This window comes from Globicephala melas, chromosome 15, assembly GCF_963455315.2.
Source record: "Globicephala melas chromosome 15, mGloMel1.2, whole genome shotgun sequence".
In the NCBI taxonomy this organism is placed as follows: domain Eukaryota; kingdom Metazoa; phylum Chordata; class Mammalia; order Artiodactyla; family Delphinidae; genus Globicephala; species Globicephala melas.
Window position 1 is genome coordinate 25219893 of NC_083328.1, and position 16941 is coordinate 25236833.

The following is a 16941-nucleotide window of genomic DNA, read 5'->3' on the forward strand; positions in this document are numbered from 1 at the left end:
GAAATGTCCAGAATAAGTAAATCCATGGAGATAGAAAGTAGATTAGTGGTTGTCAGGGCCTGAGGTTCTGGGAGAAGGGGGGAATGGGGAGTGACAGCTTAATGGGTACAATGAAAATTCTCTGGAGTGGATAGTGGTGATGATTGTACAACACTGTGATTGTGCTAAAAGCCACTGATTTGTACACTTTGAAATCGTGATTTTTTAAGTTATGTGAATTTTACCTCAATAAATTAAAAAATGATTAGAAAGTGTGATCCAGTTCAGACTAATGGAATATAAGGAGAGCTTTGCTAAGTGTTTCTGGGAAAGTTCTTCCCAGTTTGCTGGGAGACATTCTGGAAGTTGTTCTCTTTTCTCCTCTGACCATTGTAATGCTTGAACGTGATACCCAGAACAGCTTGGGTCATCTCAACAACACTTAAAAAATGATGCCCATCTATGGAGGAGGGGATGTGAAGGTTACTTGCATGCTATTTTGCACTGTGCTCTGACTAAATGCTTCCCACTGGATAGGTAGTTGGGGGCTGAATTTCAGCCTCTGTTCTTCTTGGTATGTGGTTGAGTCTTCCCATGGAAAGAGATAATTTTTTCTAAAAGTTGTTCTTCCATAGGGCCCTTTTCTCTAATTTGCTTAAGGCCTCCATGTATACTAGTGGCAGCCCTGGGGCAATCATGGGAATATAAGGAAAAGGAGCCAGGGCCACAGGCATAGTAGCTTTTAAAACTGCCAATGTCTGGATATTCAGTTATGTTTAACATTAAATTTTCTTACCAATAAGACAGCTTGATTTGCATTAAAAAATAGTCTCATCTGTACCCCAATGTTCATTGCAGCAGTATTTACAATAGCCAAGACATGGAAGCAACCTGAATGTCCATCGACAGATGAATGGATAAAGAAGATATGGGATATATACACAATGGAATATTACTCAGCCATAAAAAGAATGAAATAATGCCATTTGCAGCAACATGGATGGACCTAGAGATTATCACACTAAGTGAAGTAAGCCAGAGAGAAGACAAATATCATATGATATCGCTTATATGTGGAATCCAAAAAAAAAAAAGATACAAATGAACTTATATACAAAACAGACCCAAAGACATAGAAAACAAATTTATGGTTAAAGGGGAAAGTGGGGGAGGAATAAATCAGGAGTTTGGGATTAACATATATACATTACTATATTTAAATCGATAACCAACAAGGACCTACTGTATAGCACAAGGAACTATATGCAACATTTTGTAATAACCTATAAGCGAAAAGAATCTGAAAAAGAATAGATATATTGTATATGTATAACAGAATCACTGTGCTGTATACCTGAAACTAACACAACATTGTAAATCAACTATACTTCAATTTTGAAAAGTCTCATCAATCGGGAGGGTTTTTTGTTTTGTTTTAGTGGAGGAGGTAAGGAGGGAGTAAAAATAAATCAGACAGATAGCTGCTGATTTGACATGTTCCTCTAGCATACTCTAAAAGAACCTGCCCAAATATGCCCAAGATCCATCTGTCCCCTGAAAAGGACTGAGGGAGATCTTTAATCTAGACAAATCCTCCAGGGGCATAATATTTGGACATTTTAAACTGTCCCATAAACTGTCATGTATTTTCTATTTGATTAATCATTGACCAACAAGACAATTGGCTTTATTACATATTATTTTTATTCAAGAAGCAAAATTTATAAATATTATGTACAAATGTTCTTAAACGTTCTATAGAATTTGTTTGAATCTCAAACAAATTTAACTTGACATTTAGACTGAGAAGCAATAAAAAAATTTATTGATCACAAACACACACAAAAAATTCAGGAAGAGGCCAAATGAAGTGCTGGAACAATTCAGGAAGGATAAGCATCAGGATAACCAAAATCCTAACGGTGAATTTAAACAGGACTCTTGGTTGCAAGTGACGAAAATTAAAATCAGCTTAAACCAAAATTTATCGACTCATGTACCTAAAATGGCAAGTGGTAAATTTCGCTTTAATCATGGTCCAGGAGCTCCACAGTCTCTATCACTTGGTACTGCTTTTCTCTTTGTTCCCGTTGAAAATTAATAAAGGAAACCTCACTAAAGTTAGAGCCAGGACCGGCCAGCAGAGGAAAGTCTCATACATTAACACTCATCATCATTTGCAGGCACTGACCTTCATTTGCATGCACTGATCTTCACTTCCACGCCACACAGGGAAAAGGGAAAATTGCACTCCCAAATAGGAAGCGCAACTACCTTACTAGCCCAAAGGAAGAATTTCTCCTCCCTCAGCAACTGCCCAGCCAATGGGAAACATTGCAGCTCAGCCAATGAGAAGCCATCGCCACCTACTTTCCTCCAATGAACTTTCATTTAGAACAGCACCGCCCAACTCCCCACCCCTCCTTTTTCCTATAAAAGCAGTCTCCCTTTGTTTTCTGGACGTGCCTGTGGTTTGCCATACATTGCACGTCTTGAGTTGCAGTTCTTCGCTTTTCCCAAATAAACACATTTTGCTGGTAAAACTGGCTGATTTTAGGTTAACAGTGTCATTCTCAGTCAGGTTCTTCTCACTCAGAGTCAAAGATGACACCCAGCACTTCCAACTATATCCTGCCTGGCAACCCCCAGAGAAAGAGTGCATCCCTTGTCCAGTAGCTGCAGGGGTGTCTTGGGTTTGAGGCTCATTGGCCTTGCTTGGGTCATGTGTCCATTCCTGAACCAATCACTGAAGCTGATGGGAGTGTGTGGAATGTCCTAAATGGTGAGAACTGGGTCTATGTCCACTCTTGCAGCCTCACTGAAAGGGGCCGGTGGGGAAGTAACTGTCCCCAAGTGGTAATCTAGGGTGCTGTCTATTCTGGAAGAATTGACAAGAGAACCTGAGCAGAAACAAGACATTTAAAGCACATGACAGAAAAAGTTCTCCACCGTCAGCCCCTTCACATTCACTTTGTGTCTCTCCTCTCTGCTCCTGTTACTTGGACCTGCTTTCACTTCCTCAAATGTGCTCATTGCTCCACCTCAGGGCCTTTCTAAATGCTGTTCCACGTTCCTGGAATGCTCTTCCACCACAGTGCCTAGTTAACACCTACTTATCTTTCAGCTTTCAGGTCAAACGTCACACGTCCTCAGGGAAGCTGTGGCAGTTATTATCCAAATATGGCCACAGTTATATCTCCCATGGTACACTCTTCTTACAAGGTGTTTTGACACTCTGCCCATTGAGAAGTGTGGTCTGTGTTCCTTTCCCTTGAATCCAGGTGAGCTTGAGACAAACATCAAAGTGACACTATGTGACTTTCAAATCTAGGTCATAAAATGTGAAAAGCTTCTGCCTGATTCTCTTAGGATGTTCACTCTTAGAACCCAGCCACCATGCCATAAGGAAGCCCAAGTAGCCCACAAAAGGGCCCCGATGGAGAGGAGCTAGGATCCCTAACCCAAATCCCTGACTGAATTCCCAGCTGTCAACCAGCACCAACTTACAGGCTAGGTGAGTGAGCCATCTTTGAGAGAAGCCTCCAGAACCTTGATAACGTCAAGTGACAGAAGCCGGACACAGAAGGCCACGTTTTGTATGCCTCCACTTATATGAAATGTCCAGATTATGAATATCTACAGAGACAGTAATAAAAGAAATTTTCACATATTGAGATATAGGGAAGTCATTCTGGCTTATACATGAGTTAACTTGAATTTTATGCTAACTAAAATAGCCTGTTTGTGGCCCAGCAAACATACATTGTACATCTGCTTTAATTATCAGAGAAAAGGACACATTGACCAAAAGAAAAAATGTCCATGTTAAAAATAAAGATTAAATGCTTCTCTTCCTGGATGCCAATGCTGGTCCTCCTTTGATGATAAGACTCCCTTCCCAGGTGCCAAGGTCATGCTGACTTGCGGTATACATGCTGACCTGTGTGTTTTCTTTTTTTCCCTTGAAATGTATCCCTGACTTATTTAATGTTCTTTGTTCTGACAAGATATAAAACTGTGCTGGAAACCATGCTTCTCTGGAGCAGTTTCTCAAATTAACGTAAATTAATTTACTCTCCAATCCCAGTCAAGTTGCCCCAGATGACACCAAGTGGAGCCCAGACTTGCTGTCCAGGTTGAATTCTGCCCAAATTGCAGATTTGTGGGCAACATACATGACTGTTGTTGGTTTAAGTCACTAGGTTTTAGGATAGTTTGTTACAGAGCTTCTGAGCCAGAACCTTTCCCTAACCACCTCTCCATTCCAGGGCAGGTCTCCTGTTGTCTCTGTATTTTTTTTTTATTGTAGTACCTATTCAGTTTGTAATTAAATATTTGATTAATTGCTGTCTTCCCCATTGGCCAGTGTGCTCTGTCACTGTGTGTAGCAAGGGCCAGTTCCCAAAGGTGTGTGTACACATGGTGTTTGAAAACTACGTGGCAGATATCGAGGTGGATGGAGAACAGGCAGAATTGGCTTTGTGGAACACAGGTGGGCAGGAAGAGATCACCTGAGGTCCCTCGCGTATCTGGATGCTGATGTTATACTGATGTGTTTCTCCACTGAGAGCCCTGATAAAGGGACATTTATCAGGAAACATCAGACATTCATCAGAAAACATCCCAGAAAAATGGACTCCAGTAGTCATTTCTGTCCCATTATCCTGCTTGGGAGAAGAAGGATCTTTGGAAGGATGAGAGCAGAAGGTGGGAGCTAACCAAGATAAGCCAGGAGCCAGGAAAACTAGAGGAAGACAGAAATATGGCAAACAGAATTGGAGCTTTGGGGTAGATGGGGTGTGCATCAAAGCCCAAAGATGAAGTGAGAGAGGTTTTTGAAATGGGCATGAGAGCAGCTCTGCAAGCCAGATATAGGAAGGAAAAATCTGGGTGCTTCATCTTGGGAAACTGTGCTGCAAAGCACAGCCCTCATGCGGTAAATTTCGAAGAGCTATTTATTAATCTTAGTGGCTGATTAGTGGCCTTTTTCATTTATCTATAATTTATCTAAGATTACATATCAGAAGTCATCTTGCTATCAGTGTTTAGAAGTCAACCATGATTATCAATGATGCCCAAACCATCTGGCCTGCCAGGGTTCCTCTGACATAGCTCTAACAGCCCTCTGTTCTCCCATCTGACACACCAGGCACTAATTCAAGTTATAACTGTGGTGCTCCAAGGACAATGGTGCTTCAAGGACAAAGGACAACCCTGCCTGAAAAAGTGTCAGCGTTACACCCCCTACCGGACTCTTACTCGCCCTCTCCACCATGTTGTGATGGTTATGAAATTCCTGAGCCCACCTGGGCGATGCCCACCTGGGCAGCGGGACCTGTCCCAAATAAGGAAAGGCATCTGCCCTGTCCCACTCCCACCCTATAGAAGGAAAGTATATGTCCCTCGACCAATCAGTAAACGAAATTTTCACCTCGGACCATTCCTTTGTTTTCTGGCCATAAAAACTGATCAATAGCACATGTTCCGGCTTGAGTCTCCCAGACTACTAGGAAGTCAGCCTGCTGTTCTGGCAGTGACCCTTCCCCATAATAAATTCTATCTTCTTTACATTCTGCCTTATGTCTGGAAATTCTTTTCCAACCCGCGTTCAGACCATGACAATAACTATACAGTGGTTATAACTGCTTTATAACTAACATGTCCTGCCTATTATCTGTCAGCTGCAAGGTATTCTGGTGAGTCACCGCTGCAGAGCTTTACTCCTTAACAGATTTCACTGGCCTAGCTCTGGGGTAGGCATCACGTTTTTGATGTGCTCAGCCAGAAAGGCCCAAGTCCATGAAGCTGTGGCAAAGTTACAGTTCCATGGTTTCATGTTAGTTACCTTATAGTTACTGCGTAATTAGTGTCACTGAATGTACATTACCCCAAATAAATGTATCTACCCCAGACTAGATGTAGTATTTTTTTTTCTTTTTGTATAACTGGATTTCCTAGTACTGATATTTGTCATCCCTGCTTAAAGTGTCTTTTTTTTTTTAAAGAAAGTGTATTTGAAAATAAAGTCAGATGAAAAATTCATTAAAAAAATTCCCGTTCTGTCAGTTTCTCTAGTCAAAGATGGCCGTCTCACCCTCTGGAATGTGTCTCATTCCGCCCCACACGTCCCAGTACCCCTGGCCCTGGGCTGGGCTAAGTAAATTGGAATTCGGTTTCATGCCTGAGGCACTTAAACATTTCAGAAGGTGCTATAACCTGCCTCACCTGGGTGGCGGGGTCGGGCTCTGGTTCACAATGCCTCTTTTCCTCACCCTTTCACGTTTCCTCCTGTTCAGTTCTCTTGGGGGGCATTCAGTTTCTATCGTCTCTCCAGCTGACTAAACCGTTTCTCTGTATCTGTTAATTTTTTTCAACTACTAATCAAATAAAGGCAGTTTTCTAAAAAACTGTGTTGAGCGCTTATCATGCATTAGCTAATTTGTAGCCAACATCCCAGGAAGTGGGTATGATTAGTCTCCTTTTGATGGATGGGAAAATCAAGGCTCAGAGAAGTAGAGCAATTTGTTCAAAGCCATGTAACTATCCAGCATTCACCCCCAGTGCTGCATTTTAATAGAGCTGTGTAGATAACCAGGATCCTGCAATGCTGTCCTAGGTGGGAAATCAGAGTTGCAAGGGTACCACAGATGCATTTGTAAGAATGTTATCAAGAACCAGTACAGCAGGGTGATGGATAGAGATGTCACCTTGCCTGGCTGAGCTTTTGCTTTGCTTTCTCAGATTCTCTTTGGGAATGAACTTCCTGGATTTTGTGAAAGCTACTTCTTTTCACTCTCCTTGGGAATACCTCTTGAATCCACAATGAAGCCATAAAAAGGCTTATTGGGTTGGGTGGCTGTTAAGAAACCCCTACTCTCCAGACAATGGATCCTTTGAATTGGAAAAACTTCTAAACTGACAATTTTCTCAGCTTCAAACAATTGTCTCATTGGTACCCATGAAAAGACCAAACTAAAAAGTGGATACAAAGAAATGTAACACCCAGCCTTTGGGACTCTCTTAATAAGATGAAAGAACAGAAATTAAATATAGAACAAAATTAAAAACCAAATCTAGCATAAATTCCCCCTTTCTCTCCCTCTTATACACCCCTTATCCCCAACAGCCTGTCCTTGATCCTCTAGAAGACCTTTTGGATCTACGGATCCCTGGTCTAAACCCCCATCCCCTTTCACGAAGGAAACAGGTGGCCAGAACTTTTCCCAGGCCCTCCTGCAAATGACCAGAAAGTAGCTCAGCTGGAGGCTAATAGTCAAGATTTGATAGGTATGATATTAGAGGCTGTCTCCTCTAGAGTGAATTGGCCTAAAGTTGAATTACGCACTCAGAAGGAAGGAAAAAAATTAACATCAATTACTGTAGACTTCTGATAATAGACAAATACACTCCAAAACTCTTAGGAGAAAACTTGCATTCTCTCTATGTCCCTTGAACACCTTACCTTGTCCTTGAAATGTAAATACTCCAGGAGGTATCTAAAACCATGCCCACTGGGCTTCCCTGGTGGCGCAGTGGTTGAGAGTCCGCCTGCCGATACAGGGGACATGGGTTCGTGCCTCGGTCCGGGAGGATCCCACATGCCGCGAAGTGGCTGGGCCTGTGAGCCTGTGCGTCCGGAGCCTGTGCTCCGCAACGGGAGAGGCCACAGCAGTGAGAGGCCCGTGTACTGAAAAAAAATAAATAAATAAAACCATGCCCACACTTGCTTGAGACTAAAGAAAGAGGATATTTTATTTATTTATTTACTTTTCTTTCTTTTTTTTTTTTCTTTTTCCCCTCGCGGCTTGCAGGATCTTAGTTCCCTGACTAGGGATTGAACCCGGGTCCACAACAGTGAAAGCGCTGAGTCTAGCCACTGGATCACCAGGGAATTCCCTAGTTTATTTTATTTTTGAGGGCTTTTAAAAATACAGACTGCTGGGGACTTGCCTGGTGGCGCAGTGGTTAAGAATCTGCCTGCCAATGCAGGGGACACGGGTTCGAGCCCTGATCCGGGAAGATCCCATATGCCGCGGAGCAACTAAGCTTATGCACTACGACTACTGAGCCCGCCCTCTAGAGCCTGAGAGCCACAACTACAGAAGCCCGCGCGCCTAGAGACTGTGCTCCACAACAAGAGAAGCCACCGCAATGAGAAGCCCAAGCATCGCAATGAAGAGTAGCCCCCACTCGCCGCAACTAGAGAAAGCCCTCACGCGCAGCAACGAAGACCCAATGCAGCCAAAAATAAATAAAATTTTTAAAAATTTAAATTAAAAAAAATAAAAATACAAACTGCTAAAAGGGCTCTCTTGCCCAAACTCTAAATCACAGCCTCCTTAAGATTACAGCTGACCCTTGAACAACATGGGGATTAGGAGCACCAACTCTCCAAGAAATCACAAATCCATTTATAATTTTACACTCATCCCTCGGTATCTGCAGTTCCACATCCACGGATTCAACCAACCATAGATCATGTGGTTCCTGTGCAGGACGTGCAGGCCCATGTCTAAGTGGACCTGTGAATTTCAAACCTGTGTTGCTCGAAGGTCAATGTACTTGTCAAGAGCAAATACAAATCTTCAAAACCTTCTCCACAAATATTACCAAAAAGCTTTAAAGCAGGTAACCTTCACTTGTTACTTTGTCTAAAAGAGTCTATAAACAGCCTACTTTGGTCATTTCTTAGGTCCTATACCTGTGTGACCTCTGTATGTACAAAATTAGATTTGTTTATCTCTCTCATGTCAATTTCATTATTAGACCAGTCAAAATAACCCAAAGGGGTAAAGGAGAAATTTTCCTCTCCCAAACAGCTGTGTGACCTCTGTGACCCTGAACAAGGTCCTTGACCCTTCTCTGCTTCGGTTTTACTGTGTATAGTCTCATGATGATTGGAGCTCAGAGAGGACACGGAAGCCCTAACTGAGATAAAGACTAGGAAAGCTGGGAGAGATTTTGGACAAGACAGCATCTTTATCCTACATTCTTTTCCAGCATGAAAACGTCCTTATTGTGTGGATCTGTAAGTTCATTATAACAACCACACATCATAGGTTTGTCTAGCCCATCTGGAATATCAAATAGTCTGTCCACTTGTTGTATGAATGAAACATACATTGTGAAACCGAGCAGGACCCTGTGGGGCTCCCGGCTACAAATCCTTTCTGTGTCTCCCGTTTCTTGTTTGTAGGAAATAAGCTTCATTCAGTCTCCTTGACCTTCCCTGAGTTCCAAAAGGGCAGATATGGGAAGGGAGGGAAGGCAGGAACAAGGGAGGAGCAGTCAAGAAACAATAGTGCAGCCTTGGGGCAGCGTCCTGGTTCCCCCTCAAGGAGTATATATATAACAATATCTTTGAGTTCTTCTGCAGAATTATGGCCCCCACATGGGTAGAGGACGGTAAATTCAGGCTGAGCATGAGATCCCTGGAGTACCACCCTGTTGCCTCACCAGCAACCAATCAATAGAAAGTCACACACCCTGCAGCCCTCATACCAAATTTTGCCTATAAAAACTTCTCCCCCCAAACAATTGGGGAGTTTGAAGTTTTTGAGCACAAGCCACCTGTTCTCCTTGCTTGGCCCTGCAGTAAACCTTTCTCTGCTCCAAACTCTGAGGTTTTTGGTTTGTTTGGCCTTACTATGCTTCAGGCACACAAACTTTGTTTGGCAACACTTAGACTTGGCATCAGACTGAATGGTCAGGTCTCAGTCCAGCTGTCTGACCTGGGCAGGTCACTTTGCCTCCTGAAGCCTTGTTTCCTCATCTCATCTTTAAAGCAGGATAACAGTAATACTTACCTCCTGGGGTAAAGTGAGGATTCAATTACATAATACATGCAAAATGTCTCACAGTGTCTAGTAAGAGGCAAGTATTTAAAAAATAAGTCACTTCTATTTTTAGCACTGTGCTCAGTGCAACAATATTGCAAAAAAAAAAAGACAGTAGCTGTTTTCCTCCTTAGTGAATCAGAAGGAATTTGAATTCCCCTGGGATTCAGACCCATCCCTTTGACTCAGCAGCTTAGATGCCATAGTCTCGGGGGCTGTGAATGACTTACGTGCAGGCATGTCGTATTTTCAAAAGATGCCTTGACTTGTCTGTTGAGGATAACGTTTCTATAAAGTAGCTGTCTCCAATTTGTAAAATTCCATCTGCACTCCCCACCTCACCCCCATTCTCCAGACAGCCTTTCCTGCAGTTCCTAAGAAAAGGGACCCTACCAGGAGGGAGGCGACTAAATCTTGGTAAGGGACTTAACTCTTTTGATCTCAACCAGCAGCTTTGGTCCAGCTGGGATTCTCTGATAGAATACATCAGCAAGAGTTACCTCAAGAATTCCTTAATCCTCAGCCCTCTTGGTAAACAAAGCATTTGATGAATTTATTGCTCATCCATCCCTCCAAAAATGTCCTGTTGGCAGTGGCTTGAGAATGTCATTTTACCTGGCAGATTCATTTTACTTCCTCTAAAGGACTTACATTAATTGCCACTGCCTCTTCCTACCCGCCAACATTCCACTTTAAAATCTCCTACATGGCAACGTTCCAATGTGCGAACTATGTATATGCCACAGTGCAGAAATCAGGACCTATGATCTCCGTGGGTTCCATTTTCTTAGTCCCTCTGGAGGAGAAGGGCTGGGCTGCAATCCCCACTCCACAACTCATGTTGTGGGTCAGTTACATCTCTGAGTCTCAGTTTCATTTGTAAGATGAGCCACCTTTCAGGACTTCATTCATTCAGTCATTCTACAAATACTTGTTTTACCAGAGAAGAGCAAGGTAGGCAAGGTTTCTGTCCTTCAAAGCAGTCCAGTGTGGGCACCGGACGTGAAACAGAGTCTCCGTCCAGCCTATGTAGGTGGCTCTGCCATGGTGCTGGTGCAGGGTGGGGGAATTCTGGGGCGTTCTGAGGATGACTGTGACTTTACATTCCTGCCGCTCTCCAGGTGCAATGCAGGAAATGCCCTAAACTCTGGAATTGCTGAGTGATGAGTCATCAGAGAACCGGGGGAAGGTAGGGGACCAAGGGCAATTGGAGCTATCCCTGCTCTCTGGGATTGAGTGGCAGGTTCCCAGAGAAGCTGACTCAGAGAGTGAGGTTATTAGGAAGTGAGATTATTATTAGAGAGGGCTCTTGGGTTCAACACCTAGGGAGGGGGATCAGGAGAGGGGAGGAGGAAGCTGGGTCCCAGAAAGGCCTCAACCTACCACAGGAAGCTCTGAAGTTGAGGGGTCCCCACTGAATTGTCCCAAGCTGTGGTGCGAAGTCTGGACCTTTATACTCCAGCATGGACCAGGCACTGGAAGTGGTCTGCCCTCAAGAAGGGGCATGACCTTGAGCCTTGGTTGGGGAACCAGGTGAGGTACATCTCTATTTGGAAGCCTTCTCCTATCTCTATATTCCTCCCTTTTCTCAGCCCCTCCCAGCTCCCAAAATAGATGAGAAGAGAAACCTATTCTAGCCAGATAGCATTGAGTAAGAAATGAGATATAAAATGAGAGCTGAAGAATGAGTGGAAATCAACTAGGAGGGAGAGGAGAGAGCAGGAAGAAGTTTTCAGGCTGAGGGAAGGGCATATGCAAAGGTCCAGTGGTAAGAGCGGGGGGGTGGGGTGGGGGGGTGGGCAATGGGAGGGGCAGGGAAGAAGTGCCTCTGGTTCAGGATAATGGAAAATAGCTGAGCAGGTTTCAGTGGACTTGAGGTCATCCTGACTCTGCCATTTACCTGAAAGTTACATAAACTCTCTAAACCCCAGTTTCTTTATGAAAGGGGATGATATACCTGCCTCCCAGTTTTTTTGTTTTGTTTTGGTTTTGGTTTTTGGCTGCATTGGGTCTTCACTGCCGTGTGAGGGCTTTCTCTAGTTGCGGCGAGCGGGGGCTACTTTTTGTTGCGGTGCACGGGCTTCTCATTGTGGTGTCTTCTCTTGCTGCGGAGCACGGGCTCTAGGGGCTCAGGCTTCAGTAGTTGCAGCACGTGGGCTCAATAGTTGCGGCATGTGGGCCCTAGGGCGTGCGGTTTCAGTAGTTGTGGCTCACAGGCTTAATTGCTCTGAGGTATGTGGAATCTTCGCAGACCAGGGATAGAACCCGTGTCCCCTGCATTAGCAGGAGGATTCTTAACCACTGAGCCATCAGGGAAGTCCCAGTATTTTTAGGATGACGTGAAATAACATGCACACAGTAAGGGCTTATAAATGTTGGTTGCTCTGTTTATTATTAATGGATATTGCTCTGAAAATAATAATGGTCCATTTGTTAATAATATACTCTTTGCCTAGAAAAATCATAGAACAAGAAGTTAGGAGTTGGCAAACTTTTTATTAAAGGATCAGATTGAGTATTTTATGCTTGTGGACCCCATTACAAGGGGTCTCTTACAACTACTCAACTCTTGTAGCATGAAAGCAGCCACAGACCCTACATTAGAAAGTGGCGATGGCTGTGTCCTAATTGGACTTTATTTACAGAAGGAGGCAGCCAACCCCGGAAACCAGATTATTAAAACCCCAAAGCAAGTCTCTGTGGTTCGAGAAGACATTTCAGGTCCTTCCTCTATGTACCCTTCCTTCCCTCATTTGGAATGCTCTCTGTACACATCAGTTACATATATTGGGTTGGCCAAAAAGTTTGTTCGGCTTCTCTGAACGAACTTTTGGCCAACTGAATATTTGCATCAGCGTACAATATCACATAATGATAACATACAAAAAGGTGAGCTGCAACAATAAAATTCCCATTTTGTCATCATAAGAGCTCGTGAATTCAGATTGAAGTTTATGAGCTGCCATTTATTGCACTTGAGGTGGTCAGTTGCAATGATCCTGTGTCAAGAAGCTGAAACTCCTCATTGCGATGATGAAGAATCGTTCAAGAACTCTGCATTTCCTTCAATTGTCCTAGCTTGGTTTAACCCAAAAAGCAAAATCTGAGACAAGGAGTTATTGTGGAAATAGTTTTTTGCAGGGAAGAATTCTGAGAAACTGGAGTGGGGGAACTGTGACAGTGAACTTGGGAAGAAGGTGAAATCAGTGCAGTGGTGACTTACTGCTCTGGGCAACTAGGGCTTAATCCCACTGGAGACCTTCTAGGGAACTATGTAGAATATGTCTCATAAATGTCCACCTGAGACATGGAGTATTCACTGGCTCCCATTGGTCAAGGGAGGTGTTACTTACCCCCCCACACTTCAAGAATTGAGCATGTCAAGACCCTTAATGTGGTCAAAAGCAGGGCTATCAAGTTTCACCTGCACACAGCTGCTTGTGCACAGTAATGTAAACACATAAATAAAACTTTAAATCAAAATTACTCTACGGATTAAAGAATGTCTCTCTCTGACCACTGACCCCTAGCTATCCAGTCTTCCCCAGGGGCAATTTTTGTTTGTACTTCCTTGTATATCTTTTCAGATGTGTGCTATGTATAGCTATTGCTGAACCAGGTTTGTTTGCCTGATGTGCCACAAGCCAAAATGCTGAGGTGCCAAGGTTTGCAGCAGAAAAAGGGTTTATTTACAAGGTAGTCAAGTGAAGAGACAGGAGAACAAATCTCAGATCCACTTCTCTGCAGGCGAGGGGCTTGAGATATTTATGGGATAAAGAAGAAGGATGGGGCTTCCCTGGTGGCACACTGGTTAAGAATCCGCCTGCCAGTACAGGGGACATGGGTTCGAGCCCTGGTCGGGGAATATCCCACATGCCACAGAGCAACTAAGTCCGTGCGCCACAACTACTGAGCCCACGCGCCACAACTACTGAGCCCACACACCACAACTACTGAAGCCTGCGCACCTAGAGCCCGTGCTTCTGCAACAAGAGAAGCCACCACAATGAGAAACCCGCACACTGCAATGAAGAGTAACCCCCGCTCGCTGCAACTAGAGAAAGCTCGCGTGCAGCGACGGAGACCCAACGCAGCCAAAAATAAATAAATTAATTAGTTAATTAAAAAAAAGGAGGTTGGTCTTAGATATGGGGAAAGGTGATTGGAGGTAGGGAAAATGTGAGGTAATCACTGTTCTACACAGACGTATCTGAGTTACACGCTTTTTCATGGGATGTATGTTCAAAAATGGAGGCACTTAGCACGATCCGAGGGTGGCATTTTTGGCCCTCTGACATCAAAAGGTTATTCATCAGACACCCGCACAGGCCCAGTTTTAGGGTTGGTGGTCCCAACCAGTCTTAGCCTGATTGAGCTTGAATAAGACACAGCTGACTCCAAGTTCCTGGAAAACAACTCAGGCAAACATCTTATTGTTTAGGCTTCATGAAGCTTGCTGCCTATGCAATTTGAACAAAATAATTAAGGCAAGCTTGCCTAGTGAAGGTGGGCTACAAGCAGAGGGGTTTTTAAGCAAGCTGTTAGACAACCTCAAGAATTTCTATTAGTGACCAGTTTCTGTTAATCCTATGAGGCACAGTTTCAGGATGAGTTGGGTTTTTGGGGGTTTTTTTGCCCCAAGCTTCTCTCTCTTTATTTTTAGGTATCAATTTTTTTTATTGGAGTAAAATTGCCTTACAATGTTGTGTTAGTTTCTGCTGCACAATGGAATGAGTCAGCTCTATGCATACCTATATCCCCTCCCTCCTGGACCTCCCTCCTCCTCCTCTCCCCCCCTATCTAGGTCATCACAGAGAAGGATGAGTTTTTTAATTATATGGAGAATGGTTTCATAGGTAAACAAATAGTATTTTCCCTTTTTTAAGACCATCGGTGACATACTACACACAGTCTCCTGTACCGTGCTTTTAAAAATTTCTATCTATTCATCTTTCTGATAATTACATATATGTTTAGAGCTCCCTCTTCTTTGGAATGACTGCATAGTATTTCATTTACCTTAATTTACTTAACCAATCCCCCTACCGATGATATTGTTATTTCCAGTTATTTTTTAAAAGTCAAGATGATTGAGGTATACATGCGGTAGTGTACAGCTCTATGAATTTTGATAAACATATACAATCATGTAGTCACAACCACAATGCAGAACAATTTCATCACTCCAAAAGTCTCCCTAGTGCATCTTTATACATAGTCATCCCCTTCATTCATCCCCAGCCCCTGGCAACCACTGATCTGCTCTCTGTACCCCGCCCAAAAGGACTTTCCCTTTTCCAAAATGCCATATAAATGGAATCATACAGGATGCAGCCTTTGAGCCTTGTTGCTTTCACTAGGCACAATGCATTTGAGATTCATCCATATTGTTGTGTGTATGAGTGTTTGGTTCCTCTTTATTTCTGAGTTATATTCCATGGTACAGATATACCACAGCTAGTTTATATCCATTCACCAGCTGGAAAACATTGGGTCATTTCCAGTTGGGGCAATCACGAATAAATCTGCTATCATTGCATACTAGTTTTTGTGTGGACATAAGTTTTTATTTCTCTTGGGTAAACATCTAGGAGTGGGATTACTGGGCTGTATGGTAAGTGCATGTTTGACTTAATAAGTACTTGCCAAACTGATTTCCAAAGTGACTGTACCACTTTGTCTTTCTACCAGCAATATATGCTAATTCACCCGCATTTGGTATTGTCATTGTCAGTTGTTTTTATTTCAGCCATTCCCATAGGTATATATAGAATTTTGTCTACCGCAAACAGTGCTACAATGAATATTCTTATACACATATCCTTTAAAATCGGGTATGAGTATAACTGTAAGATATAGTCTTAGAACTAGAATTGATGGGCCAAGGATGTGAAAGGTTGTTTAGGTATGCTAAACAGCCTTCTGAGAAGGTGGGGCCAGTCTCGTTGCCTACGAGCTAGGTATGGCATTGTGTTGGCCAAAAAGTTCATTCTGGTGTTTCCGTAACATCTTAATAATACCTGTTTCACCACATCATCACCAACACAGTGTATTACCCAATATCACTACAATTTTAAATGAGATTTCACTTTAGACGACTGCTCTATGCGTATCTATCTCATAGGGCTGTTGGTGAGGACTTAAAGTAGAGTTTTAAGAGCAGGGCCTGCCACACACAGAGTGGCAATGGAGGTTAATAGTTATTGTATGATTACCACTATTAATCATTATTATTTGCCTCTCTCTCTCTGAGTTCCTCATCAGTATATTCACAAACGCTTTTTCCAAAGAGCTCAAACGTTCTGCCTACGGAATTTAGTTAATCCTCATAAATCTCTTCAGATGCTGGCTAGGATTTCAGGCACTGTGGGCTTTACAGAATAGGGAAGTGCAACAGGATAGCACTGTTCTAAGGTTACAGAACAGATCTGTGTCCCACGAGGTCAAAATGAGTCGAGTTTGGAATAGGAATGGGTTCCTCTAGGTTACAATGGCTGTGAAGCTTTTTTTCACTGCCATCCACTTTAAGAAATACACCAGGAACCAGAACACACATATAGACCTGAAACAAAAGTTTCAAAAACAATACTTCTATGTTTTCTATTTGTTCCATTCCATTTTATTGAAAATATGTTCATTGGGATATGCTAATAGATTTCAAAATCTACTATTGGGTTAAGACTAGTAGTTTAAAAGGCAGTGTTCTAGGTCAAAAATGTTGACCTTTCTGGGAATACAACTGGAATCATAGAACCTCACACTCAGTTTTGGGTACATTATTCCCTTGTTCCTTTTTCTTCATTTCCTTGGGACGCTAGAGTTTATTCGTTCATCAATCTTCACAAATAGCTCTTGGATTCCTTATGTGCACTGCCCAGTATTAAGCGCCAGTGGAGAAAACAGGCTTTGAAGAGCAAGAGGCCTGGATTCAAATCTCACCTCCACCATTTGCTGGTGATCTTGGTTACGCCTCTGCAGTCTTCAAACACTCAGTTTCCTCCTTTGTGAAACGTAGTAGTAATAGAGAAATCAACGTCAACGCATGTAAAGCACTTATAAGAGTGTCAGGCTCATTCATAGTAAGCCCTTAATACACTGGTTCTCAAGGAGTTATCCCCAAGATCAG

General features: G+C 43.0%; 1 pseudogene; it reads left to right on the forward strand.

Annotated features, from left to right (window-relative positions):
- The window catches only part of LOC115867589 (transforming protein RhoA pseudogene), a 29953-nt pseudogene extending 24999 nt beyond the window's left edge, over positions 1-4954 (forward strand).
- Positions 4955-16941: the final 11987 nt, after the last annotated feature.